Source organism: Sus scrofa, chromosome 4 (genome assembly GCF_000003025.6).
Source record: "Sus scrofa isolate TJ Tabasco breed Duroc chromosome 4, Sscrofa11.1, whole genome shotgun sequence".
Taxonomy (NCBI): domain Eukaryota; kingdom Metazoa; phylum Chordata; class Mammalia; order Artiodactyla; family Suidae; genus Sus; species Sus scrofa.
The window spans coordinates 23,298,850-23,325,496 of NC_010446.5; the positions used below are offsets into that span (position 1 = coordinate 23,298,850).

At 37.7% G+C, this 26,647-nt stretch overlaps 1 long non-coding RNA gene across 2 annotated transcripts in view; it reads left to right on the forward strand.

Annotated features, from left to right (window-relative positions):
• The window catches only part of LOC110260234, an 81,436-nt gene continuing 57,284 nt past the window's right edge, over positions 2,496-26,647 (forward strand). The window contains exons 1-3 of one of the 2 annotated variants that reach the window (XR_002343148.1): positions 2,496-4,384; positions 5,734-5,852; positions 19,012-20,875. This is a non-coding gene — a long non-coding RNA (uncharacterized LOC110260234). Of the gene's footprint in view, positions 4,385-5,733; positions 5,853-19,011; positions 25,474-26,647 lie in introns of those variants that run through there. The other variant, XR_002343147.1, reaches the window with a different exon arrangement.

A 26,647-nucleotide genomic window follows, 5' to 3' on the forward strand; every position in this document is an offset into this window, starting at 1 on the left:
CAGTTTCACTAATATGATGACTCAAATCATTCAATTTTAAGTAAACTAAGGAACATGAATTTTAAATGAAATTTATTTTTACAAAGAAATCTAAGTGGAATGCCTTTTTAAAGAACTAACTGATACATGGGTTGAGAAGAAAAATCTGCTATTGAATTAGAAGTAGAAATTTTGAAAGCTGGAAATGTTCATAAAACATAAGACTGATAAAAATTGTCGAGGATAAGCATTTTCACTGCATTTAGAGTGCTTCGCACATCTTAAAACATTTTGCTATATCTTGAAGAAATAAAAAAGGGGCATCATTTATTATGAATTATGGATGTATTTTATGCAAAGAGTCAGAAGATAGACTTCTAATCAGTAGATCACCAGTCAAAGAAAAGACTGGCTGTAAATAGAAGTTTGTAATTGAAGCGGTTGTCTAAGTTTCAAAGTACATTAACACTCAATAGGCGTGTAGCATGTAAAATATATTTGTGACTATCAGATTTTTTTGGGGGGGTTAATTAACTAATTGGAAGTCCTGAATGAGTTGGAAGAGAGCTTCCTCTAAGTTCAGCTAGGAAGATAAGGTATGCTTCCTGAAGAGAGGGTATTTTTCAGCTGGGTCTTCACTAGCTATCCCATTACTAGTCTTATTTACTAAGGAAGCAAATTCTTCCTCAGTGAGTAAATCAATTACATTGAGCAAACACTTATTGAATTTCCATAGCTTCAGGATAAAAGATAAGTTACTGATCATGGAATAAAAGCATATTCATCATCTGCTTCCTCCCTAGATTTTTAGCCTCCTTCCCCCCTTGCTCCTCACCTGACTTATCGTTAACAAGACCATGTACACGAGAGCTTTAAACCCCTACTGTGTGTCAATAGTGTATACATTTGTACATGTTCTTTGAGGTCTAAAATGCCTATCTTGTCATCAGGCAAGTATTGAATGCTGATTATTCAGTGAAAACTCTGTTCATCTTTTTAGAAAGATCAGATTTTTTCCTCTGCCATTTTTATGTCAAATTCTCATTTTAAACGATGAGAAAGATTTATGATGACAACTATTTATTAGAATTGGGTTTGTAATAACTGTATTTCGGATACTTAAAAGCAGAAAAAAAAATCACACTGCTAGAGGATGGTCTAGTGTATTAGGATAAATAATTTAAAATGAAGCTTCTATAATTATGTTTTTGGAGTTCCCATTGTGGCTTAGCGGGTTAAGAACCCAACTAGTGACCTTGAGGATTCAGGACCGATCCCTGGCCTCACTCATTGGGTTAAGGATCTGGCGTTGTAACAAGCTGTGGTGTAGGTCACAGATGTGGCTCAGAAATGGCATTGCTGTGGCCGTGGCATAGGCTGGCAGCTGCTGCTCCAATTCAGCTCCTAGCCCAGAAACTTCCCTATGCCACAGATGCAACCCTAAAGAAAAAGAAAAAAAAAAAATCATGTTTGCAAAAAATCATGGACTTGGAAAAGAGACTTGTGGTTGCCTGATGGGAGGGGGAGGGAGTGGGAGGGATCGGGAGCTTGGGCTTACCAGACACAACTTAGAATAGATTTACAAGGAGATCCTGCTGAATAGCATTGAGAACTATGTCTAGATACTCATGTTGCAACAGAAGAAAGGGTGGGGGAAAAACTGTAATTGTAATGTATACATGTAAGGATAACCTGACCCCCTTGCTGTACAGTGGGAAAATTAAAAAAAAAAATTTACTAAAATATTTCAAGTTCATACATTGTTAAATACCTATTCCATGTGCTCTCAAAAAACAGCAAAAGTTATAGTGTTAACCCAATGATATAAAGAATATTAGATAGAAAATAATGGGGAAAAAATCTGAAATTTTATTGTGCATCACTCTAGGTGGTAGTATTAGATCACAGGTATTATTTTATTTTGTACTCGTCAATTTTTTCCCAATTAAAATGTGTTACTTTTGTAAATAAAACATCTAAACAAATCTCAGTCCTTTACTCAAGGATCACCACTTTCCTTATGAAGTTCTCCTGAACCATTTATCCTTATCATTCATTACCCTTTCACCTCTGTGTTATTATTTTTTACTCATAGAAACAAGTCTACTGAAGTTATTTCTTTACTTTTGTGTCTCACCAGCCAGACAGAAAACTCTTGAAAGAGGTTATTTCATAATTTTCTATTATTAACGTATATTATAATATAATCTAAGTACATGTTTGGAGTTCAATCATAGTAATATTACATGGTTTTCTTCAACAAAATCATCAGTAGTTGCCAACAACTTGGCACAAAGGAAGAAGGTAATTCTTATATGATTTCTCACCAATAGACCCAACCATATAACACTTTATGTTTTTTTTTGTCCTACTTTGAGACAATGCTAAATTATTTCTAATATCATCGGGCCATTCATATTATTTATCAATGCGATGTTTCCCCTGAATTTTCTCCAGAGTTTCTTCAAATACTTCCCAATATGGGTTTTTAGAAAAAGCCTAAGAGAATTGTCATATTGTTTATTTTTTCACATAATTACTAACAGTAAGTGTTTATCTTATTTTTTTTCATACTAGTTAGCATTTCTTCCATTTTCTAGTAAAGAATAATGTAACCTTTTTTTTTTTTTCTCCTCAGCAGCTATGTGATATTATCCTTGGCTCATTAATAGTCTCTTATTGAGTTTTTAAAAAAATTCTTAAAAGTTCTAACAACTTCATGAAAAAAAGAGATCAAAATTTTTATTTTTAGTTTTTTAGACTAATGACTGGTATCATTTCCAGTTTTTCAACCTAAGGAAATAAATAAATAGAGTACTTTTGCACCTGGCTCTCTGCTAGATGAAAGAAAAATCAAACATAACAAGGAAAGTTTGCTGTAGCAAGAGAGACTTGAAGCCAAGGCTGTGTACCAATTTATGGTTGGAATGAAGGGATTTGGGGGCTACAAAGAAGAGAAGAATATTATTGCTTGAGTGGCTCAGATGTGAGAAGTGGCTTTTTGGAGAAGGTGACCTGGTTGCTGAGCAGCGGTAGAGGGTGTGCCAAAGTGAGCAAAATCACACAGCCATTAGTTGCAAAGACATATTTATGGGTCACTATTACTGCAGTATGAGTTGAAGTCGTGTGTGTGTGTGTGTGTGTGTGTGTGTGTGTGTGTGTGTTCAGTGTCACATGCTCTGTTTTGGCCTCAGGTAGTTCATGCTCTGCATTGTCATCTGCAGAGGGAAGATTGGATGAACAGAACAGGTTTTTGAGGCCAGCCGTCCATGAAACCCAAGTTGCTTAGTGGGGAAGACTCATAAATTCTAGTATGAGTGTGAAGATGAGCAGAAGGACATGGTGCTTTGGATTTATAGGTAATAGAGTTGGAGATGCAGGGAAAGCTATGTATGGGACAATGTTGTGTGTGTGTGGGGGGGGGGCTAATTTTATCTTTGGATCCAAGAAAGACTCTTCTGAGGCAATTATATTTTTGTCCATTTGTTTGCTTGCTTTTTGGTTTGTTTGTTTGTTTTGTTTTGTTTTTTTTACCGCCACACCTGCAGCATGTGGAAGTTCCCCAGCTAGGGGTCAAATCCACAGCCACAGCCACAGCAACACTGGATCCGAGCTGCATCTGCTTCCTTCACTGCATCTACGGTGACACCAGCTCTTTAAACACCATGAGTGAGGATGGGAATCGAACCTGCATCCTCAGGGACACTATGTTGAGTTCTTAACATGCTGAGCCACAACGGGAGCTCCAGGAAATGATGTTTGAGCTGATAAATGAGGAAATTGAAATTATGGGATTGTAAATTGATGTGAGAAGTAAGCAAGTGGAGTTAAGGATTATTCTCCAAGTATTGGCTTGGACACCTGTCAATGGAAATGCTGTGATTAGTCTTGGAAAACTTGATTTTTGAGATGCCACTGTGGCATCTCAAATAGAGATGTGGACCATGTATTTGGGTATATGGGTCTGAAAATCAGCAAGGTCATTCTGAACTAGAGGTGAGATTTACTGAGGCCATGGATGGATGGACGATCACTTAGGGAGGTGTGAAAAGAGATGAGCACAGTGTCTTGGGGATAGTGCTGGTAAATTTCAGTACTTGAAAAACAGGTACCAAATGACAAGTCACAAAGAGACCTGGGCTAGACAACTACAGAAGTAGGTGGGAAAGCGGGAGTCCGTGGTGTGCTGACACTGAGTAAAAAGCGTGTGTGTGTTTAAAGGAGAAGTGGTTAATGAGGTCAAATGTCAGTGCGAGGTCAAGCAAAATAAAAACCGAGAAGGAGTCTGTTGGATTTAGAGATATGGGTGGAGATCATTGGATATCTCTGCAAGAACAGTTTCAGTGGAACAGAAGACTGCATTGAATGAGTTAACATGAAAAAGAGAAGTGAAGAAACGGCTATGGTAATTGAAGATAACTACTTTGAGAATTGTGGCTTTTGGCAAGATGAGAAAGCTAGAGAAGTGTGTGGGACTGAGGGAGAATTTGTTCTTTTCTTTTTTTTGCCTCTTCCGTTTGACAGCTTGAAACCTTTGATTAAGTTTATATGCTGAAGTGGAGGAACCAGTAGAAAGGGGCAGCTTGTGGCCACAGGAAAGAATAAGGATAATTAAATACGGGAGAACTAGAGCGGGGAGACAGGATGGGGTTTATTACACAGGCTTTGCCTTTGTAAGAATGAGGGGCAGCTTTTCCATTTATGAATGATGTACACAAGTAAAAGAGAGAAGGGAAAGTAACAAAGGTAAATTTGTACATTTGGTGATGAGAAGCCAAAAAAGTATGTCTTTTATGGAAAACATGAAGCCTTCAGTGAAGACATTTTCTGAAGGAGAGGAACATATCAGAAGGATAGAGGTTTGTGAAGCTGGCAAATGGTTTGTAGCCATGGCTATAAAATATTGAATTAGGAAAGCTGCCACAACAGCATTTTCAAAGAGTCTTTAGAGTCCATTAAACCTGTTTTTTGTTCCTCACCCATGAAGCTCTTCGATAAAGAGTAGATTCACTGAAAGAGTAACCAAAATGCTGTCTTCGTCTTTTCTTTCCTTTTGTTTTTTGGCTATGGTATAGGAAAATTCCTGGGACAAAGATTTAATCTGAGCCACAGCAGTGACAACACTGAGTCTTTAGCCTGGGCCCACCAGGAAACTCTTTCTTGGTCTTTTCCACTCCTTGTCTTATTTCAAGCAAGAAGTTTATGAAAACTTCTCTGATTTCAGTGTACCTATCCTTGCTCTCCTTCCTGATGCCATGTAGTTAGTTCTCGGTGACACAGCAATTGCTCTAGAGATCTTTCCCACTGGCACCCATGCATGCTATTTCTCAGGGGAGAGAGAGCTTGCAATGACAGGCAAGCAACCTCTTTGTGATAATAAACTCCAATTTTCAAGAAATTTTCTTAGTACTAAGGAAAGAAATGAAAACGAGAAAGCAAAACTTAACTAAAATTAAGGGAGTCTCCAACTTGGACCAGACCATGGGAGATAATGTATTATGACTTCCTTTAAGCAAGGATGCCTGGCACATGGTAATAGAAACCAGTGTTTACTGAGGGTTGCAGTTCTATGCCATAGACTGCTCAATGGTTTATATGCATTAACTCTTTAAATTCCCACCTCAGGGTGAGGCAGCAGCAATTACTCTCCAAAAACTGAAGGCACAGAGAGGTTAAGTAGCTTGCCCAAGATCACACGGCTAGAGCTGGAATTAAGCCCCAGGCAGTGAAACTCTAAATCTTGTCTTTTTACAGAAACTCAGGAGCATTTCTGGGGAACGCATGCCTTCTTACCTGGTCACCTGGTGTCATCTATTATTCCAAGGTTATAGTTGAGGTCTAAAGTCCTCTTGGGGATTGACCAAGGTCACACCGTAAGTGACAGAGCTGGTATTTAACTTCAGCTACTTTGACTCCTTGTCTTGTGTTTTTTCCCCCTTTGCGGTAATTGAATTACCTCTGTGTCTAATTTCAGGCTTGGTGATTCCCTTTTGCCCTGAGTTTTGTTTGCACCTCCAGCCTGTGTACCGCCTGCTCAGTAATGATCTAATACTTACTGTGTGGGCTTCAGAGTTTATTTGATTTGGAGCAACCTGAACGGCCCGTTGGCAAGGACTAAATATAAGATTGTGAACACGGGGACAAGGATGCATATTTCTGGCCAGAGGGGATCTTGCAAGCTCCGGTAAAAAGCTGCAAAATCCTGGCAAGAGGTGCTGTAATGAAAATGAATTCTCTAAATTTAAATGTTTGTGGTATATAAGGTAAATTCATATAAAAGGAGGGAATACAGAATTAAAGCAATGAAGCTTAATATTTCTAATGTGTAGCACCAATTTAGAAAAAAAAAAATGAGTTTTTTTGAGTCTGCAAAACTAACGAATTTTGGAAGAGTCTTGCCCTGACAATCACACCTAAGAGACATAATTTTGCACAAGGCCTGCACCTTGCAGTCTTCAGAATAGCCTGCTTTTGTTGTTACCTCTCTTGTTTCCTTGCGACATCCTGTGTTGTGACTGGGCGATACATTTTGCTACACTGATTTTACTGAGGGAGAAACCGCAGCATGGTGTAGTTGAAATGACTCATTCAGTCCCCTAAAAGTGGTCTGTGTGAGAGCCAGGGTTAGGATTTGGATCTTCCATCTTGAATGCCATGCTTTGTGTAAAACCCCATGGTGTACCAATATATCATTTGGCCCATTTAAACCACATGGATAATTCATTTTTCAACACCCTGCTTATGTGTCATCTTAGCCGTCATTTCCATTAGCTGCTTACACACCTGCACGTTGCTTACACCAGCCTTCTTTTCTACTCATTCTGACTTCAGATGGGTGCTCCTTAAGAAACAGAGAACCACTAAAACGCAACACCAACACCAACCCTTCTTTGTTCTGTCCTGATGTATATTACTTCTCATTTCTGTTCACACGGAATTCAGTAGTACTTCTGTTCTGTTCTGCCTATCTAGGGGGTCTCTCTCCTTATTCCATTTTGTCGCTTGCAGACTTTCAGTGTCTTTCCCTATAGGAGAATCATGCTTTTGCATTTATGTTTGTTGGAGCTGTGGAAATCTCAGGAAACTTTTTACAACCGTCTTGGTGAATTAGGACGAAAGGAGCCCCCATGATAGATTGTGTATTTTCAATTTAGGTTCACCTCCAACACGTTCTTAGGCCAAGGAGAAATAAGGAATTGCATTCTCCAAGCTCTCTTCTCCATATGGTTCCAGTTTAGTGCTTGCCAATGAGAGGCATTCACATGTGATTTGGATGACAGAAGAAAAGGAAAAATTGAATAGAGGAGTGAGTGATCCTTGGTTCATACATTTGTGCCTCCCACAAATATTTACTAAGATTCTACGTGTATCCGGCATTGTTCTACATTCTGGAAAGACAGTGCCTTTTCCTACAGAATTAATATTCTGTGAATGAGTGAAGAGACCAAAAAATAAGTAAATAAAACAAACAAAAAATAAATACAAACAAACAAAAAAAACAAAACCAAAACGTCTAGAATCCCAAAAAGAAAACAAAAAATTGAACTAATGAGAAAATATGGATATATATTTCAGACCATAATCAGTATTGTGAAAACAAAACAAACACATGGTAGATAAGAGATTTTAGAGAGGGGAATAGACAGACATGAATTTTTATTTAGGAATATTCTGAAGTTCAAAGGATGGTCTAAAGTTGATTTCTTGAGGGAAATTTTAGTTTTTGAAATCTTTCTGAACTTCGTTGTTCAAGTTTCAACTGAGTTGGATACTCATGCAGTTATCAGTGATTTCTTTAAACACCCAGTGTTAACACACAAAGTGTGTTGCTGGACACCAGCAGATATGAGCAGAATGCCGTCTCCATCTGTGGTTTGAGATGCTGTGTGTCTGCCCCCTGAAAGTCTGTCACATACTCTGCTGTCATGAAACCTGCTGGATCAGGAACAACATGGGATTTCAAGGGAGTCACTCTGACTTACCCGTGGGCACTGGGATTGTATTCCACAGATGGCTATATAGTGTGTGCTGATTTCCTAGTACGCTGTGGCCAGATCAGCTGGGTCCTGTGCTTTACAAGATTGCACAGGAATGTGTCATAACAAGCATATATCTGAATAGATCTGGAAAACACTCTGGATAGATTCAGATACGGGAGATTTCATCCTAGTTTCTCTGTCCCTCTCCTTAGGGAGTGATGAACAAGCAGGAGGCCTTACTCCTACAGATAGAATTGAGTATTTCTCTTTCAGAGATGGACTTTGATTTACAAGGCGGTGCACAGAGTGTGTCTTAAGGGCATCAAGCTGTAATTGCTCTCCTTCAAAGTGGACTGTTGTGCCCTCATCCTTCAAATAAAGGGGATCTGCCTAACACCGTGTGTGTATTTGACTTATGATTTATTCCTTTTGAAAGGATCATGTCCTTTGTTAAACTATTCCTTTCACCAGAGATGGGAGATTTAAGGACTAAAGAGGTTTTGGTCTTAGGAGGATACTTTTTCGGCTAATTTTGCTTACCTCTGGAATCCTTTTATTTTTTAAAACGATTCCTTGTTCAATATGCATTTGTTCACTTTGAGACTTCTAATCAAAATTATTTTTCTTCATTCACCTTCTCTCATATTCACTACCCTCCTCTGTGTTTTCTCTATCTTTCGCATCAAATCAGGATTAGGTGCTGGAAAATGATTCCTTTTCTTTCCAGTTCAGCTTGGAGAAATAGGAGCAAAGAGGGCTGGATTCTAGTGTAGGCTTTTTACTCAATTACCTTGGTAACCTGCAGCCAGACACTTAGATATGAGGATCTGAGTCTTACTGCCTCATTTGTGAAAAGAGGAGATTTTATTAGAAAAGCAGCTGTTAAACATTTATGGTTTCAGGACCCTTTATATTCCAAAAGCACTTACGGTCCTATAGAGCTTTTTTTTTGGGGGGGGGGTGTTGCTAATCCAGCTTCCATGCTGGGATGGTGAATTGCTATGTATTCAAAAATTCTACAACTTTGTAGTTAAACCATGGGTAGCTTGAAATCAACCATAGAGAGAATATTTTCATGATGGAAATCAGCAGATGCTGCCAATTGGGACTTTTTATTGAGTGAACTGATTTATCAGCATACTGTCGACTTAACAGGAAAGAAACTAAAACTGAGAAATTAAAACATATCTACTTACTAACTTATTGAAAATAAAAATAGACCCAATATACGTGAATCTAATTATTTTCATAAAATGTAGTTACATTTTCAAAAAAAAAAAAAAAAACATTGAGAGTGGCTCCTTCAAATTATCTTTGATGTCTGGCTTAACAGAAGACAACTGTATTAGTATTTTCTTTTTTCTTTTTTTTAGGGCCACACCTGTGGCATATGGAAGTTCCCAGCCTAGGAGTCAAATTGGAGCTGCAGCTGCTGGCCTGAACCACAGCCAAGCAATGCAGATTCCAGATCCGAGTCGAGTCTGTGACCTACACCACAGCTCATAGCTGGATTCTTAACCCACTGAGTGAGACCAGGGATCTAACTTGGATCCTCATGGATGCTAGTCGGGTTCTTAACCCTCTGAGCCATGACAGGAACTCCAAACTTTTCCTTCTTCTTCATTCTTCTCCTTCTTTCCTCACCATTTTCCAATCTACCAGACTTCCCCACCTGGCAAAGTGAGCAGGAGTTGAGGAATTCTAGAGCATCAAAAATGTGTGCCCAGTGCAGCAGGGCTCCAAGCTCATGGGAAATGAAAAGCCTCTTAGAGCAACCTCCTAACAGATATAGTACAGCTTAAGTGACAGACCAAGATGAACAGCTCCAGCTCTGGGAGCCGAAAGGTGTTGAGTGGGTGCAACTGTGAGAGATGGCTGTTCTTTTCAGGCACATAGGTACATAGCCAAATTTGTTGCTTTTGATTAGCAAGTACTATGAGTGAGATCCTGCTGTATAGCACAGGGAACTAAATCTAATCACTTGTGATGGAACATGATGGAGGATAATGTGAAAAAAAATGTATATGTATGTATAACTGGGTCACTTTGCTGTATAGCAGAAATTGGCAGAACACTGTAAATCAATTATTATAATTTTTTTTAAAGAAAGAACTATGAGCAAGGGCCTAGAGCAGGGTTGGTAGACTTTTTCTGTAAAAGAACAGATAGTAAATAATTCTTTTTTGGTTTGTAGACCTACGATGTCTATTGCAACTACACAGTTCTGTTGTAGTGCAAAACCAGCCTTGGAGAATTTGTAATTGAATGGGAATTCTTGTGTTCCAATAAAATGTTATTTGGAAACCTTGGGCTAGACCAAAAACAAATTGGCTTTGTCGACTGGTGAAATTTCCTCTCTCACTTTGACAAGCATGTCTTGTTTGATGGAAACTACAAAATGTCTGTGCCACTTACACCTTTGTATTAAATCACAAATGCTAGATTTTTGAAGATATCTGACTAGCTGGGATAAATTGGATGAGATAGTCGATCGAAATAATAACAGTTATAGCACTTACTATGTGCCAGATACTGTTCTAAGCACTTAACATGATTTAATCTTTACAGCAGCCCTATAATTAAACACAATTATTATTATTCTCATTTTATTTCCCAGGAAATGAATGCATGAAAAGATTAAGTAATGTGCCTGAGTTTATTCCGCTAGTAAATGATAGAGCAAGGATTTAGAACCAGGTAATGTATCCTGGGCTACACCCGTTTCTTGATATATTCAGGTATTATGTTATGCACATGTGCAGACATTTGGACGTAGACAGATCTAAGGACTAAATATGTTGGGGAGTCTGCATTAGTTTAAATTTAAAAGTGGGCATAAGACTATCTCAAGAACTATCTAATAAATCTATATAAGATGTTCAAAAATTTTACCTAAGTCAGATACTCTCATCACACAAAGTTGTAAAGAAGGCGCACTTGGAGAAAAATATTCCAACAGCAGCATGATTAGTATTGCCAAGGGAAGAAAAAAATGAAGATAATAAAGGACAGTAAATGGTACATTCTCAGAAATAGATAAAACTGAACAAAGAAAGGATAAATAAATGGAAATGGAAGGTAAAATGAATGCACAGAATATATTTCAATAAATATTTACAATATTAAATAACTCATTCTTCATACTTGAATGGGGTATTTCCAATCGAACGAGCATTTCAATAGAAGCTGTGTATTTTTCCTTAAATAGCTATACGAAGCTTCATTTGAACAAGTTAAATTGTCTGGAGTTAATTTTTGAGGTAAAGTTAACAGGAAAAAAACAATCGTTGGAAGAAAGGAAGCCATTCTCCTAGATTCCTCTTTTTGGATGACCTCTTCTGGACATTTTTTTTTTTTTTTTTTTTTTTGGCCAGTTGCTTTTCTGAACAAGACAATTCATTGTGGGATACAAAGAATATGCTAGAACTTTTATTTTATTTTATTTTTTTCTCTTTCTTGTAGAATAATCTTAAGTTACAAAAGCCAGGGCTAGATTAGCAGTGTCCTGAGGAGGGAAGACTTGGGTTTGTTCTGTCTTCTTATTCTGCTGCTTCAAGGTGATTTCTCATTTGCCTAGTCAAAGACCATTCAGTGCCATGTCCCCATTCCCAGCCCTCAAAGGAAAAGGATTCAAGGAAGAGGAGGGTGCAGTCAAGAAGTCCCCTATGTTGCTAAAGCTTCCATCCTGTTTGCCAGAATTTATTCCCATGGCCGGATCCAGCTGCCAGGGAAACAGAAATGTAAACATCAGCTCTCTGTAGCATGTACCTAACTAAAGTTTGGTGATGCTCTTACTAAGGAAGAGGAGAATGTAACTGGTGACAATTAGCTGCTATCCCATAATATTAAAGAGGGCTTTTAAACCTAAAGATCAGTTACGCACTTTTTTTTTTTTTTAACAGAAAATGAGCATAACAAGCTTGGTAAGCTTGCTGGGATGACTAATGGCTTCAGTTGGATAGGAAGCTACCCTAACAGTCATAAAAAATTTTTAAAGGACTTTTTAAAAAATACATATGCTATGGAGAGAGTATTTTGTAAAAAGATACTTGGAATTGGATTGTTTTTCTTGCTAAATAGGATTCAAGTGAATCTCCTATAAAAAAAAATCTTTTACACAGTACCCTTAAAATCTTGTGAATAAAATTAAAAAAAATTTTCCAGGAGTTCCCATTGTGGCTCAGCAGAACTGAAACTGACTAGTATCCATGGAGATGTGGGTTCAATCCCTGGCCTTGTTCAGTGGGTTAAGGATCTGGCCTAGCCTGGTAACTTCCATATGCCACAGCTGAGGCCCTCAAAAAAAAAAAAAAAAAAAGATTCCAAAGTTGTTTCATTACATTTTAAATCAATTTATTGAGTAGAAAAATGTAACATATTTGCATTAATTTGAATGAACTGATTTTTTTATTATCATGTGAGAAGATGGAATTTGACCAGCCCTATTAAAACTTAAAACTTTGGAGTTCCTGCTGTGGTGAAGTAGGTTAGGAATCTCAGGTTGCTGTGGAGGCACAGATGTTTTGATCCCTGGCCTGGTACAGTGGGTTAGAATCCTGCAACTGGCCTCGGGAATAGGAAGTTCCATATGCTGCAGGTGAGGCCATTAAAGAAGAAAAAAAAAAAACAAAAAACAAAAAAATTGAAACTTTGATTATATGTAGGTGGGAATAAAAAATGGCCAACAATGTACAATTTATTGGTATGTACAAGCTCATAAGATTTCCTTTTACACTATAACAGACTTGAAGTTAGATATCAAAAACTCTTGTTAAAACATTTATTAAGGCACTAATTTTTACCATTAATTTTGTAGTGTTATTTGTAGCATTAATTCTGTAGGGCATTATTAATTTGTCATTAATAAGTGAAGCAAAATAAAAATTTTTACAAATATTGTTCACTTGGTATTTACTTCATTTTTCCTTTATATATATATATATTTTTGTGACTATAATATATCTAACTTAACAGTATGATTTTATATGTCTATATAACATAGACAAACCAACAAACATATGAGTGATGCATGTAAATTAATTTTAGCAGTGTAGTGGACCATCAAAAAGGTTTGGAGAGCAGTGGTTTTCAAAAGGCTGGTTTTGCTCCACAGGGATGTAGTTTTTATTTATTGATTTACTTTTAATATAGAAATAGTAAAAATATGCTGTTCTTTATTTTTTTTTTATTTTTATGTTTTTTGCTTTTTAGGGCCTCACACGTGGTGTATGGAGGTTCCCAGGCTGGGGCTCGAGTCGGAGCTACAGCTGCTGGCCTACACCACAGCCATAGCAATGCAGGATCCAAGCTGTGTCTGCGACCTATATATACCATAGCTCACAGCAATGCTGTATCCTTAACCCACTGAGCAAGGTCAGGGATCAAAGCTGCAAGCTCATGGTTACCAGTTGGATTCATTTCTGCTGAGCATGACAGGAACTCCATGTACTCATATTTAATGTGTAGATGAACACTGACAAACTCACATGCTGTGCGTGCAGAAAAGCCCAAGGTATCTTCTCCAGTCTCTGGATTACAAACAAGGACTTAGCTGTGTTGTGAGGGGTTATTTAACTGTTGTGAGCATCCTGAGGGACTAGTGGCACTAGTTTCTTAGATCTGTGTCTTAGACTCTGGCAAACTACTGTGCATGCATGTCCAGTGCTACTTGCTAGGTGGGAACAACCTTCGCTCTATTTTGCCAGATCCCTATTCATCTTCTTGTCTAAATCTTGAAACTAAAATTCTGGATTCCTGGTACCAGGGTTAGTAAGGTATGTGAAGATAGAGTTATGCTTAATTTTAGTCCTACAGGAAAAAAAAATATACTTTATCAAGAATTTGCAGCCCTAGGAATCAAGAAAATTGGGCAAGGTTATTTTCACCCATTATTCCTTGTTTATTCCTCTAGAATTTAATTGTTCATAACAGGATTTAATCATCTTTTTTTTTTAGTCTACATTCTTTTAGGGTGAACCATATTCAGTAGGTAGCAAATTGTCCATCGGTTTGATAGTTTCCACCTGTGATGCCACAGTTCTTTGGTTCTCATCTTCAAATTGCTCTTGGCTCTACCTGGAGATCCTCAAAGAAATTTTCAAGTATTCAGCTGTATCACCATGTGCCCCAGCACTGCTTTGACTCTAACTTGTCCATATCTATTCTCACTGGCCGCTGTGAAAAGCCCAAGGTTTCCAAACCTTACGAAAAATAGTGCTGGGCGCCATGCCAAGAAGGGGAAGGGGCAACTCCCTTCCCTCTGTGTCTTAAATTATCTTCAGATGCCAGAAGCAGCTCTTTGTCAACTTCTCATAAAGTCCTCTCAGAGGTTCCCACTTCTCTGTTTATGCCTAATCAAAAGCACTGATGGAATAAAGATATTATTCTATCCTTTCCTATTCTTCTTCAATTAACCTTTTTTCACACACTTGCTCCCACACGACTCTCTTGCATTCTCACTTTCTAAAACAAACAAATATCTAAATAAAACCTCCACATATAGTAATGAAGATGCCTTACTATTGGATCTGGGTGGAGCTGTGTGCATGATGAGTTTGACATCAAGGTTAGGGGTGGCCTCTTGACTACACTAGCAGAAATTGGTTAAATATGCCTGCTCACAATTATTAAAGAGTGTTTTCAGCTCATTTGCCATCTTGGTAGCCTCTCTGCATATGCTTCCGATTGTTAATATTTTTTCTCAAAATGGGACACTTAGAATTGAAAGAATGTTCCAGATGTGGCCTGATTAGGTCAGTGCACAATAGTATAGTTAATGCTATTCTTCGAAATCAAATCTCATCAAAGTGGTTTCCTGCTTACAGACCTCCTCTAATTCCCTTTCTTGGTCTTTGCCAATCAGGCTCAATTTATATCTATGGGCTTGCCCCCACTCATCCCAATTTCCTTCCACAAAACTGATATACAAACCTCTCAGAATTCATCTTTTCTCAGTCTGTTCCATGAATATGCTTCCCTTCTTCTCCACTTAAAAAATGCTCATTATTGTTCAAGCATTTTTTTCTCTTGTCAGGATTAGATGGCCCTCTCCTTACTCCCTTCTCCATCATTGCAGTTACCACCCGTTTTAATTAGCTCTTAAGTCTACATCACCCCAACTGTAAGCATTTTCCAAATATTGAGATCAGAAAATATATACTCTTCACCTCTGTTTTACCACCTTTGATTCTCTGCCCAGCACATACAGATGTTCAAAAATTTTTTCACCCAGTTAATGAATTATTGTGGCATTAAGTTACGTTAACTACTTAATTGCAACAACTGCTTTAAATTTTTCACAGTATGAAATACAAGATGACTTTTTAGGCTTATTTTTTAAAAATTGAATTACTCAGCTTTTTGACTAAATTAATTAATGTAATGCCATGATGTTTTTCCAAAATCAACCTTGGCAGTCGATGCTTTGTAGTTCCCTACCTTTTTTTTTTTTTTTTTGGTGTAGTCATCTGCCACTTGTACTATAATTGCCATTATGTTTTTAAAGAAAGCAAATTCAAGCTTAAAAAATTTGATTGCTGAACTTCTAACAGCTAGTTATTGGCATCAAAACCCAATCCATCTCTATTTTTGTCTTTTTTTTTTTAATGTGTATTATTCCACTTTCTACCTTCTATTTTTTTTTACTGTGTATTATTCTACTTTCTATTATTTCTAATTTATCTTTCATAAGGAAACCTCCAGCCTCTTTTAATTTTTTTGCAACATCTTTCCTTAGCTTCAGGATGGTTCATGGTAACAGCACAGGATTGGGAGCTAAGCCTCCAAGGCTTTAAATCTTCCTAGTTGGAGAAGGTAATTCAAGCTTTCTGAAGCCCAGTTTTCTTATCTACAAACTGGGTATAATAACTGTACCTATTTCATAAATGACTGTGAGGTGTAAGAGATTTAACATAGATAAGGCACTTCAATCACTAGATATGCAAGCACTACTTGTGTTTGGGGTTTTTTTGTTTTCTGTTTTTTGTTGTTTTTATTTCTTTGTTTGTTTGTTATTTTGGCTGCACCTGCTGCAGATGGAAGTTCCTGGGCTAGGGATGAAATCTGACCATGGTTGCAACCTATGCCACAGGTGCAGCAATGCTGGATCCTTAAGCCATTGCACCACAGCGGGAACTCCTACATGTGTTTGTTATTATGGTGACAATCATCCCCTACTTTATGCTTTTGGACCTATCACTAATCTTTATGGCTCCTTACTGTAGCTTCTATAACTGTATCCCAAATAATTGGTCAACATCTTGGATTCTCTCCTTAATATTCTTAAATAAAATTTTTATTTTGGAGTCATTTTAGACTCACAGAAAAGATTACTGTACACCCTTCACCCAACTTCACTTATGTTAATATCTTTTTTTTTTTTTTTTTGGTCTTTTTAGGTCTACACCCATGGCATATGGAGGTTCCCAGGCTAGGGGTCCAATCGGAGCTGTGGCTGCTGGCCTACACCACAGCTCACAGCAGTGCTGGCTCCTTAACCCACTGAGTGAAGCCAGGGATCGAACCTGTGTCCTCATGGATGCTAGTTGGTTTCGTTAACCACTGAGCCATGACAGGAACTCCAATGTTAATATCTTATAAAATCGTTGGATGGTTGTCCATTTGGCAAAACTAGGAAATCAACATGGGTATAGTATCATTGACTAAATTACACACTTGACTGGGATTTCACCAGCTTTTCCGCTGAAGTCCCTATTTTATCCAAGATCTAGTCCAGAAAAGTGCGCTGCATTTAGTACTCTTTTTTTTTTTTTTTTTTTAATGTTCCTTTAAAAATGGGCACCCATGATTATTGGACGTGAGAGTGTTAATATGAGCAATTTTGTCCAGAGGATAGAGGCACCATTTCCTCTTTCAAGACCAAGATGCTGTACTTTAAAGACCTCTAATCACCCCGATCTCCTGACAAAGACCAAAGTGAGAAGACAGAGGAGATGACTGGTCACCCTACCTGAAGGTTGCACTTTCAGCAGTTAGGGAGCACATGGAAATAAATAGAGGGTAGGCAATGGAGCTGTTTGGCAGGCTTCTGGGATTTGGTCCAGGTTGATGGCTCACAAGTAAAGAGAATAAATGTGGAAAACTTCCAGTCCCTCTCGATTAAAGAAAACGTTTTTTAGAGAGAGGCACTTATTCATTTATTCAAATATTTATTGAGAACTTAATAGTGTTAGACATTACTCTTGGTGCAGGATATTATTTAGAATCTATAAAAATGGTTTAATATTTCTCAAATTAATTCCTTCTTGCAGTGTAAATCAGCAAGAAATTTTAAAAATTTAAACTGTATTGAAGGGGAGCAGAATTATCCACTAAAATATGTCTCTTTGGCATAAGGATTATATTAGGCTGATTATTTAAAAAAAAAAAAAAACAGCAGACAGTGGAAAAATTCTGAAAACAGAGATGTTACCCTTTTTCAGGAGACATTTCCATTTATCAGAGAAATCACCATTTGTATGGGTGTCTGCTTCTCTGGACCTGGAAGAGGAGGTTAACTAAATCTTTAGGAATTCTTATCAATGGAGAAGGCAATGGACTTAAATCTGCATAATAAATTTATAATTGTTTACTGTGCTTTGCCTGGTAACTTCCTACAACTGGCTTCTCTCTCAGTGTCCCCCTTCTCCCAACATCTTCTTTTGTCTTTAGATATAAATGGTGTTTATGGTGGTAGCTTGGGCCACTTGGGGAGTTACTGAGTTTTCTGGGATATCTTTCATGTATACAGGACTATACATGATATTAAACTTCTATTTGTTTTTCTTCTGTTAACCTGTCTTTTATTACAAAGCAGTCTCAGCTAAGAACCTAGAAAGGTGGAGGGTATCCAACTGAAGAAAGTTATTTGCCACCTGATTCTGCAAGGATTGAGTCATTAGCCCTGAACTTACTGGCCTGCAACACACCCTGAAAGGAATTCAGGGCAGAGATGAGGAACGAGGCACTCTGTGCTGTGGGCAAACTGGCAGCGCAGGTTTTCTGATAGGTATTTTCAGGAGAAAATTTTATGAACCCCAAATCTTGCATCTTCCTTTTCCTAGAAAAAGCACTAAAACCATTAACTAAGATATTTGTTCCTCACGACTAGCAGCAACCTTTCACCAAGACGTGTGTTTGATTGCATGTACCCCTTCTCCAAAATCACACATATACTCACTTCTCCCCTTTCTTCTTCCTTAGAGCTGAGACGCTGTCTCCTGGACTATAGTCCTTACTAAGCCCCCCAATAAAAGTGAAACTTCTAGCTTTCATGTTGTGGGTTTTTATTCTAGCTGACAAGGGAAAATGATTTTTCCTCTCCTATCGTATCATTACTTGACTGCAAATTCTTTGAGGACAATGGTTATGCTTTATTACTGCTTGCATCATTTAATTCATATTTATTGGTTTCTTTAAACTCACATATTGTAACAGTAATAAGAGCATAGAAATTAAACATTGTTTTATAAATCTTAACTCTGTGTTAGGAAATGTGTCGAATCCATTGATATTATCAAATAAATACTCATTAGATCCTCCAAAATAGGGTTTTTCTTTCTCACAGAGAAGTTGAGTAAACTGTTGGGGTCAGAGTTTGGATTTAATACCATCCACTCTGCAAAGCGTATTTCAAGACTGCATTGCCTCATTCAGCGACAACGGAATTTGGGGACACTTTGCAAAGCACACAGTTCACATGAGAGGAGAGCTAAGACTTACTATTCATACATAAGTTTGAATCTGCTTATTTATAAGGAGAGCACGAAGAATGAAATGCAGTTTTGTTTATGTGGTTGAGAGTGAGACGTTATTGAAGGATTAAGGGAATCTAAGGAGAGGGTTATAAAATAAAAGTTTAGAGAAGAGGATGGATTTTCTAAAGCAAAAATAAATTGATTAGAAGCAAAGTCAGTAAATCTTATGGCATTTCTGTGGTGGTAAGTAATGAAAAACAAAACACAACACAAAAACAAAGCCAAGAAGCACAACAGGCCTGGGGAGAGACTGCTGGTCTGGTATAGCCTTGAGTCCTGTCTCTGCTTCCCTCTTTCAGGGGACCTTGTCTGCCTCTGCCTCAGACTCGGCAGCGCCCCCTGGAGATCATGGATGGACATGAGCAAGCTATTAGGTTGAAGCTGCTGCTTTATTACCCTGCTGTCTCGGCAGCGCCCCCTGGAGATCATGGATGGACATGAGCAAGCTAAAGGCTGAAGCTGCTGCTCTATTACCCTGCTGTCTGGGCTGAAGATTTTATTTTTGCATTCTCTAATAACACTGTGCAGATTATGACATATAATCTAATGAGACTGTGCTATTGCTCAATATCCCATGAGGCTTCCAACGGCACATTTCCAGCATGTACTCTCAGAACAGGATCACAGTAGATTTAATCAGCAGATCAAAGTCACCTTTGCTTTTTTTTCTTGTCTTTTTAGGACTGCACCCATGGCATATGGACGTTCACAGGCTAGGAGTCAAATCAGAGCTGTAGCTGCAGGCCATGCAGGATCTGAGCTGTCTGTGGCCAACACCACCGCTCACAGCAATGCCAGATCTTTAACCCACTGAACGAGGCCAGGGATTGAACCTGCATCCTCATGGATACTAGTCAGACTCATTCCTTATCGCTGAGCCACAAAGGTACCTCCCACATTTGCTTTTGAGGAAGGATGGAGTATTATGCCTCCCATTTTTCTTAAAGTAGCCTAAGTTCTCTCTAGCTTCACCTCTGTCCCTTTACTATGCAGATGACTGCTACTATGAGAGAAGTTCAGGGAATAGCTATGATTAACAATCAATGTGTGCTGCCATTTATTTTTTTGACAGGAAGGGAGTAAGTGACTTTAAATTTTGAAAGATCCTTCAAGATCAAATTGGAATTTGGTCTTCAGAAAAGGTTGATATTCCAATTTGAGAGTGAATACCTGTGATGGAATAACTTTAGATGCCAGCTGGTTGAACTTCGTTTTTGTAGATGAAAAGTTTAAATGCTTTTCCTAAGGCACAATGTTAGTTATGAGTACAGCTGAAACTCAAGCCCAGATCACCTCATCTCCAAACCAGCTTTCTATCTCATGTGACATTAAAAAAGAAGAGAAAAAAAAAAGATCAAGAAAACCACTTACAACAAGATATATATTCCATATATATATATATATATATACACACACACATATATATTCTTTCCATTTGGCTGGAAGTAAATAGCTTCTTAAATTTTTACAAGAATTTTTAGAGGCCTATGTTGGTTAAACACCAACATTTTCCACTCTTCTTGAAAGCCATTTAGAGGTTTGGCTGGCGGAAATGATTGGCAATTTTAAGATCAAGGAGACATTTCTGTAAGAAAGTCATATTTCTGTGACCCCATCCAGCATTCTGCTGAGAAATCTGTTCTATCATGGTTATTATTTTCCTTCAATGACTATGGAGATCAGCTCCAAAAAGTTAAGTAAAAAGATACTAGAACCTCATAGGATAGAAAGGTACCAGGGCCAAACTAATTGTTTCAGTGTCCTACTTCAGAAGCCATGCGCTAGCATTACAGACCACCACCACAGTGCATTAAGGGCAAGACTGTGACGACAGAGAAATAGGGCAGAGCAGAGTCTCATCCTGTTACTCATTTTGTGCCCTAGACATTTAACCCTTTCCAAAATAGATCTGCCTTTACGATTCTGTTGGGTGCTGTGGTAGTGCTCCTAATTAGTGAGCAAAGCGAGGGGAAGAGACGTGTTTTCACTTGCCATTTAATTTATGATGGCTTGTTCTTGCACAAGGGCTATGGATGTATATAAATTAAAGAACCATGCTATCTACAGCTGAATTCTTTGGTTCCTAATCACATTTGGGAGGAAGACAGAGTTTTCTGAAATTCTTTTAGTGGAAGAAGACAAGGCCTGGACCCATTGAGACTGGTAAGATTAGTTTTCTAAGTCCTTTGACTCTGTAAAATGAGGACACGAGGCTAGATTATCTTGCAGATATTTTCCAGTACACAAGCCACAAAATTTACAACCTACATATATCGCTATTTCCTCTCTTCTTGGTGATGAAATGGATAGATCTCGAAAATTTACGAGAGAAGGGAAGAACTACTTACACACACATTTTCTTTTCTCTGTCCCTTTGTCTCCCTCTTTCTGTCTGTCTCTCTCTCTCTCACACAACACACACACTCACATTCACACACATTTGCCACTAACAGAGGTGAGACTAAGATATCTGACTCCAAAATCTATGGCTCATATACTAGAGGATCGATAGGTCTGGAAACTAAGTTGGAATAATAAGAGCCCAAGCCACATCACCTTTATTCTCAAGTCTGTATTTTATTGCACTTTCTTGGCAAGTATTAACTACATTCTTTGTCTCTGTCTTTCTCTCTCTCTTTTATTTACTTCTTTCCGAAGGCATTTGAGATGTTTTCTTAGTCCATCTCTCTGATTCCAAAAGAGGATAAACATACAAGATGAATCCCATCTGTATTTTCTATCATCTTCCTTTGTTCTCTTAAAAGTAGATTTTGGAGAAGTAACTTGATAAAGTGGGAAGGACATAGATTTTAGTTTATTAGTTTCTTGGTTTGTAATTTGAGAATGATGAGACATCTCCTGGGATTATTATTAGTTACATAGCCCACTTGAAGCTTTAGTTCCACTAAACCAACATATACTTCATCAAAAAGGATATTCTCCTCACGATGTTGATGAAATGTGGGATGGAGGAGACTTGGAGAAAGAGGAGATGATTGCCAGCCTATGTATTCAGAATATCAGTTTTTCTTTCCAGTAGATATTGATCTTAGCAGAGAGGAGATTCTTTGAAGGGAGATAAGGGTACCCTACCCTCTTGGAAGGTCTTACTATGAGCCATCTGAACTCTCCTGTCAACTAATGCAACTATGACTGAAGAACTCCATGTCATGTAAAGGCATACCCAAGTATGCCTTACAGCAATTCTATTTTCACACACCATTTAATATCTCTCTGCTAATACCAAATTCTGGTTACCACCAAGTCCCAACTGGCAAAAGAGCTTCTGAGAAATTATGCAGCTTAAGAAGTAGTGTGATGAATTGCCACCAGAGATATTCATTGCCTTATTTCTTCTTACACTGGTTTAATCATTTCTTTATCCATCTAAAATTTTTTATTACAGTGAACCAGGCACAGTGGAAAAATGTAACAGATAATACTAACAATGACAACTGGCATTCATTGGTGTTTCCCATGCCAGAGGTTTTATAAAATATAAAATATTTTAAATATTTTATATTTAAAATGTCTTTTTTGGTGTATTGATCATAACCAGACTATGGAAGAGATACTGTAATTATTGCCCCATTTTAAAAGTGAAGAACCTAAGTCCTAAAGCTTATAAGCGATGGAGTGGGATTTGAGGTTTAAAACATAACAGCAACTCTGCTTCCCCAAAGATTCATACTCTAGCAGGAATGATACACTTAATAATGAAATAAACATTTGGAAAATGAACTATATAACAGTGCTTATTATTACATGGCAACACTATCCCTTCTGTAGGAGCAATTAACTCTGACTAGATGCATTAAAGCAAGGTATCCGATCTGAGTTGCATCTTGAAGGATGATTAAAAAAAAAAAAAAAACAAACACCCGTTAGACAAAGAAAGTGAGGCAACCTGACTAAAGGCATGGGTATGTAAGAGCCTTGTGGCAGAAACAAGAAAACGCAAGTAATTCGGCATTGTTGAATTGTAAGCAGATATTCAGAATTATGCCAACCATTAAGGGTTTTGAATTGTAGACGTTTAGATTTTTATTCTCTAGGCAAAGGATAAGAGCTTTGGGTTTTTATAACCAGAGAACTGACATGATGCAATTTAAAATGGATTAGAAGGAAAGAGGATGAGGACAGGGGAATCTCTTAGTAGGACTTTGCATTAATCTTGATAAGAGATAATTAGGAACAGATTGGTAGTTATTGAATCAAAAATAGAGAGGAGGGGGCAAATTTAGCTGACCTTTAAGAGTTAAAGTTTCCTAACTTGGTTAGTGGGAGGAAAGATTGAAGCTGAATTGAAGAAAGAAGCATAGTCAGGAGGATAAGAAGAAAGTCTTGGTCCTATTTGATTTGGGATTCTAGTTGCTGAGGCTCAGCAAGTACCCCTGCCTCTGTGGCTTGGTTACATCAATTCCTTTTTTGTTCTAAGCTAGTTCACATTGGGTTTTGGCATTTGCAGCAAAAAGATTTTTGACTAATAAACCCAGGAACCACAAACATTTAAGTTTTAGGAAGTAGAAGAGGCAATCCAATATAAGATCTGACCTCACGGATGTGGATCATTGAAACTGAATATTCTGCTGAACAGATCATTCCACTTTCAAGGCATGAAAACATTATGCTCTTAGGCATCTCCTCATATCACACAGGACTGGAGGTGCTGATCCTTAATCAAAGCTTGTTTCTCTGCATGGAAGACATGCGGCGAACAGAGAGGTTCCAGAAGACTGTCTCTTCAATTCACTACTGTAAATTGAGGTGCAATGATTGATGCTGTAATGAACTAGATTAAAAGGTGGGCAAAATTTGTGAAATATTGAACGAGTTGAGATCATTTAGCATGGAGAAAGGAAGGCTAGAGCACAAAATTGCTGTCTTGAATTATTTGAAATGTTCTGAAATGGAGTTCCATGACAAATGTTTCTTTCTCTCCACTGAGGCCAGAGCAAGAGGAAATGGATTCAGGTTGAAGCCGGATCTATTTAGGTGAATTATATTAGAGAGCTTCCTGACCTTGAAGGCTATTTGGCATAGGAATGGATTGCTAAGCCAGGTCAAGGAATCTCTTTCTTCAGAGAGAGAATCAGAAGGATGAAGGGGATTTGGGAAGTCATTTAGGCAAACGAAAATTGATCTTTTTTTTAAAGACCAAGCTCCCTGAGGAAGAAGTGCCATGCCTTCATACAGGGCCTAACAACCTTCACTCAGCTATGTTAAACTTGCCTTTGCAGCTTCAAACCATTTTCTCATTTTTTTCTTCCTAGTTGAGGTAGAGAATAGTCAGGATCTTTAAAACTTTTGGTTACTCTAAAGGTCAATATTAAATCACCATTCACATCCTCTTTGCAGGCTAAATAATCCCTTTTCTGTAGCCTCTTCTCATAAACATTACTTCCTAATCCTTTAATTGTCTTTGTGGTTCTCCTGTGAAAAATCTCCAAGATTTCATTTCTGTCTGTAGTTTGGAGCCTCAAACTGGATACAATAATCTAGTAGGAAATTTAAATGCTGAATATAGTAGACCAGTTGTTTCTGAGTTGTTGCCTTTACTCCTGTTCCTGTGGTTCGATGTACATTTTTTTTCCCCCGTATTTTTAAATCAGTCATACCTTGCATTCAGCTTGCTTACATTGAGCTTGCTACATTTGTTTTGTACTTTTATTTAATTTTTTCCCCCAGAGTCTAATGTAATTCCTGGCATACTAAGGTACCCAAATAACAATATGTCGAATGAATTAATGTTCTAGTGAATATATTTCAGATACCTAGTTGTCAGTTATTGCAAGGATTCAATTAGATAATTAATGATATAGTTCTTCATCACCTGATGCATGCTTCTCTTTCACTGGAAAATTTGTATGCCTGTAATTTGAATATATTCCTTTAATGTTCTACCTTGTGGTTCATAATATTTTTGAAATCATTTTTTTTTCTGCATATGTACAGTCAAGGGCTACATTTTCTAGTTTGTTTACTGTTGGTATTAATAGTTATGAATGCTAATGGCAAAAAATACAATTTTATAAAACAATGTAAAATAAATGTAAATATCTCCTTTTTCCCAGGGCTAGTCATTGCCTAGAAGTTTTCTGTTTTCTCCTCTGTACACAAATAGTATCAAACTGCATATACTATTTATGATCTTTTTTTCACTTTTCCCCCATTTTTACACTACCTTAAAATACATGCAGAGTCTAATCACTTCTAATCCTCTTGTGCCATCATTCTATCCCAAGCCACGACCGTCCCCTGTGAATTATTGCAATTGCCTTCTAATTTGCCTCTTTGCTTCTACTCTTGCATTGTGACCCCAGTTTACTCTCCTCACAGATCTTTTGACATAAGATGGGTCTTCTCATCTCTTGGCTTTGGCTCATGTCACTCAGTATTAAAGACAAATTCTTAGAGTAAATAGTCCATGAGGCTCTCTGGGACGAAGTTCTCTGCTCTTCCTATGGGATTCTCTTACTATGGCTTATCATTTATGTCCCACATCCACTCAATCAGCCCAGCTTCCTTGCTATTCTGGAATATGCCAGGCAGAATCCCTTCAGATCTACACTCTGCCATTTCATTTCCCCCCAATACTCTTCCCTCTCATTCTACCATTGCTTTCACATCCCTGCTCAGATGCACATTTTTAGAGAGGACTTGATTAATAGCACCATGTAGATGCCTGTGCAGATGTTAATCCTGCTCATATATACATATACATATATGTATATATATATATATATTTTTTTTTGCTTTTTTTTTTTAGGGCTGCACCTATGGCATATGGGGAGGGCCCAGACTAGGGGTCCGATTGGAGCTACAGCCATTGGCCTACACCACAGCCACTGCAACGCAGGATCTGAGCCACGACTTCAATTTATACCACAGGTCACAGCAGTGCCAGATCCTTAACCCACTGAGCAAAGTCAGGGATCGAACCTGCAACCTCATGCTTCCTAGTCGGATTTGTTTCCACTGCGCCGCGACGGGAATTCCCGTGCTCACGCATATTTTGAATCTTCCTCTTCATTTTGCATGGGGTGGTGATAGGAGTTTTGCTCCTTACAAAGCCTAGTAGTTAGAAAAATACCTGGAATATAGTAAGTGCTCAGTAATTATTTGATGATTTAGTAAATGATCTTTATAACAATATAGTATGGTAATCATTCTATATCAGTAGGTATAAGCTCTACCTCATTTGGTTTTTAGTTATACAGATGTATCATAGATTGTATGAATATATGCAAATTATTATGGCCTTAAGCTACTTCTATTTGTTATTTTTCTATTAAAATATCCTGCAATATAATTTTTATCTATTTCCACCATAGATTATATAACAATGCATATTCCACTATTCTATTGCAATAGTTTGAAATACTGTAATTTAAGGATAAATATTAAAAACAGATATTCAATATCAAAGCATATTTCCATTTTAAGTTAAAGTTCAATTTTTTTTGGTATACTGTTAAATTGCCTCATAAAGAGACTGCGACAAATTAGAAATATGAGTGTATGAGAGTGAAAGTAGGAAGCATGAGAATAGTCCAGGGAAAGAAACATTTGTGATGCTGAACTTGTCAGAGGGACTTGATATTGGAAGTTGGGACTGAGCTGGGAAATTTGAGAAAAATGGGTGTGTGTGTGTGTGTGTCGACTTTGATTCTTTCCATGCGTATGGACGGGCCTGGCAATATGACCATTCTCTTGCTCATTAAAGTTGTGTGTAGAATCTTGTTTTGTGTGTGATTATGATCAGCACTTGTCAAATGTTGCTCTTTTAACATTATTTGCATGGATGCTGATGAGACTAGGCAAAAAGGTCACGCTGAGAAAGACCGAGCCTCTCGCAGTCATTCAGAAAGTAGGTTATTACCATTGTTGCATAAAATCCCGCAATGTATATATTCTGTACATCACCTCCAATTC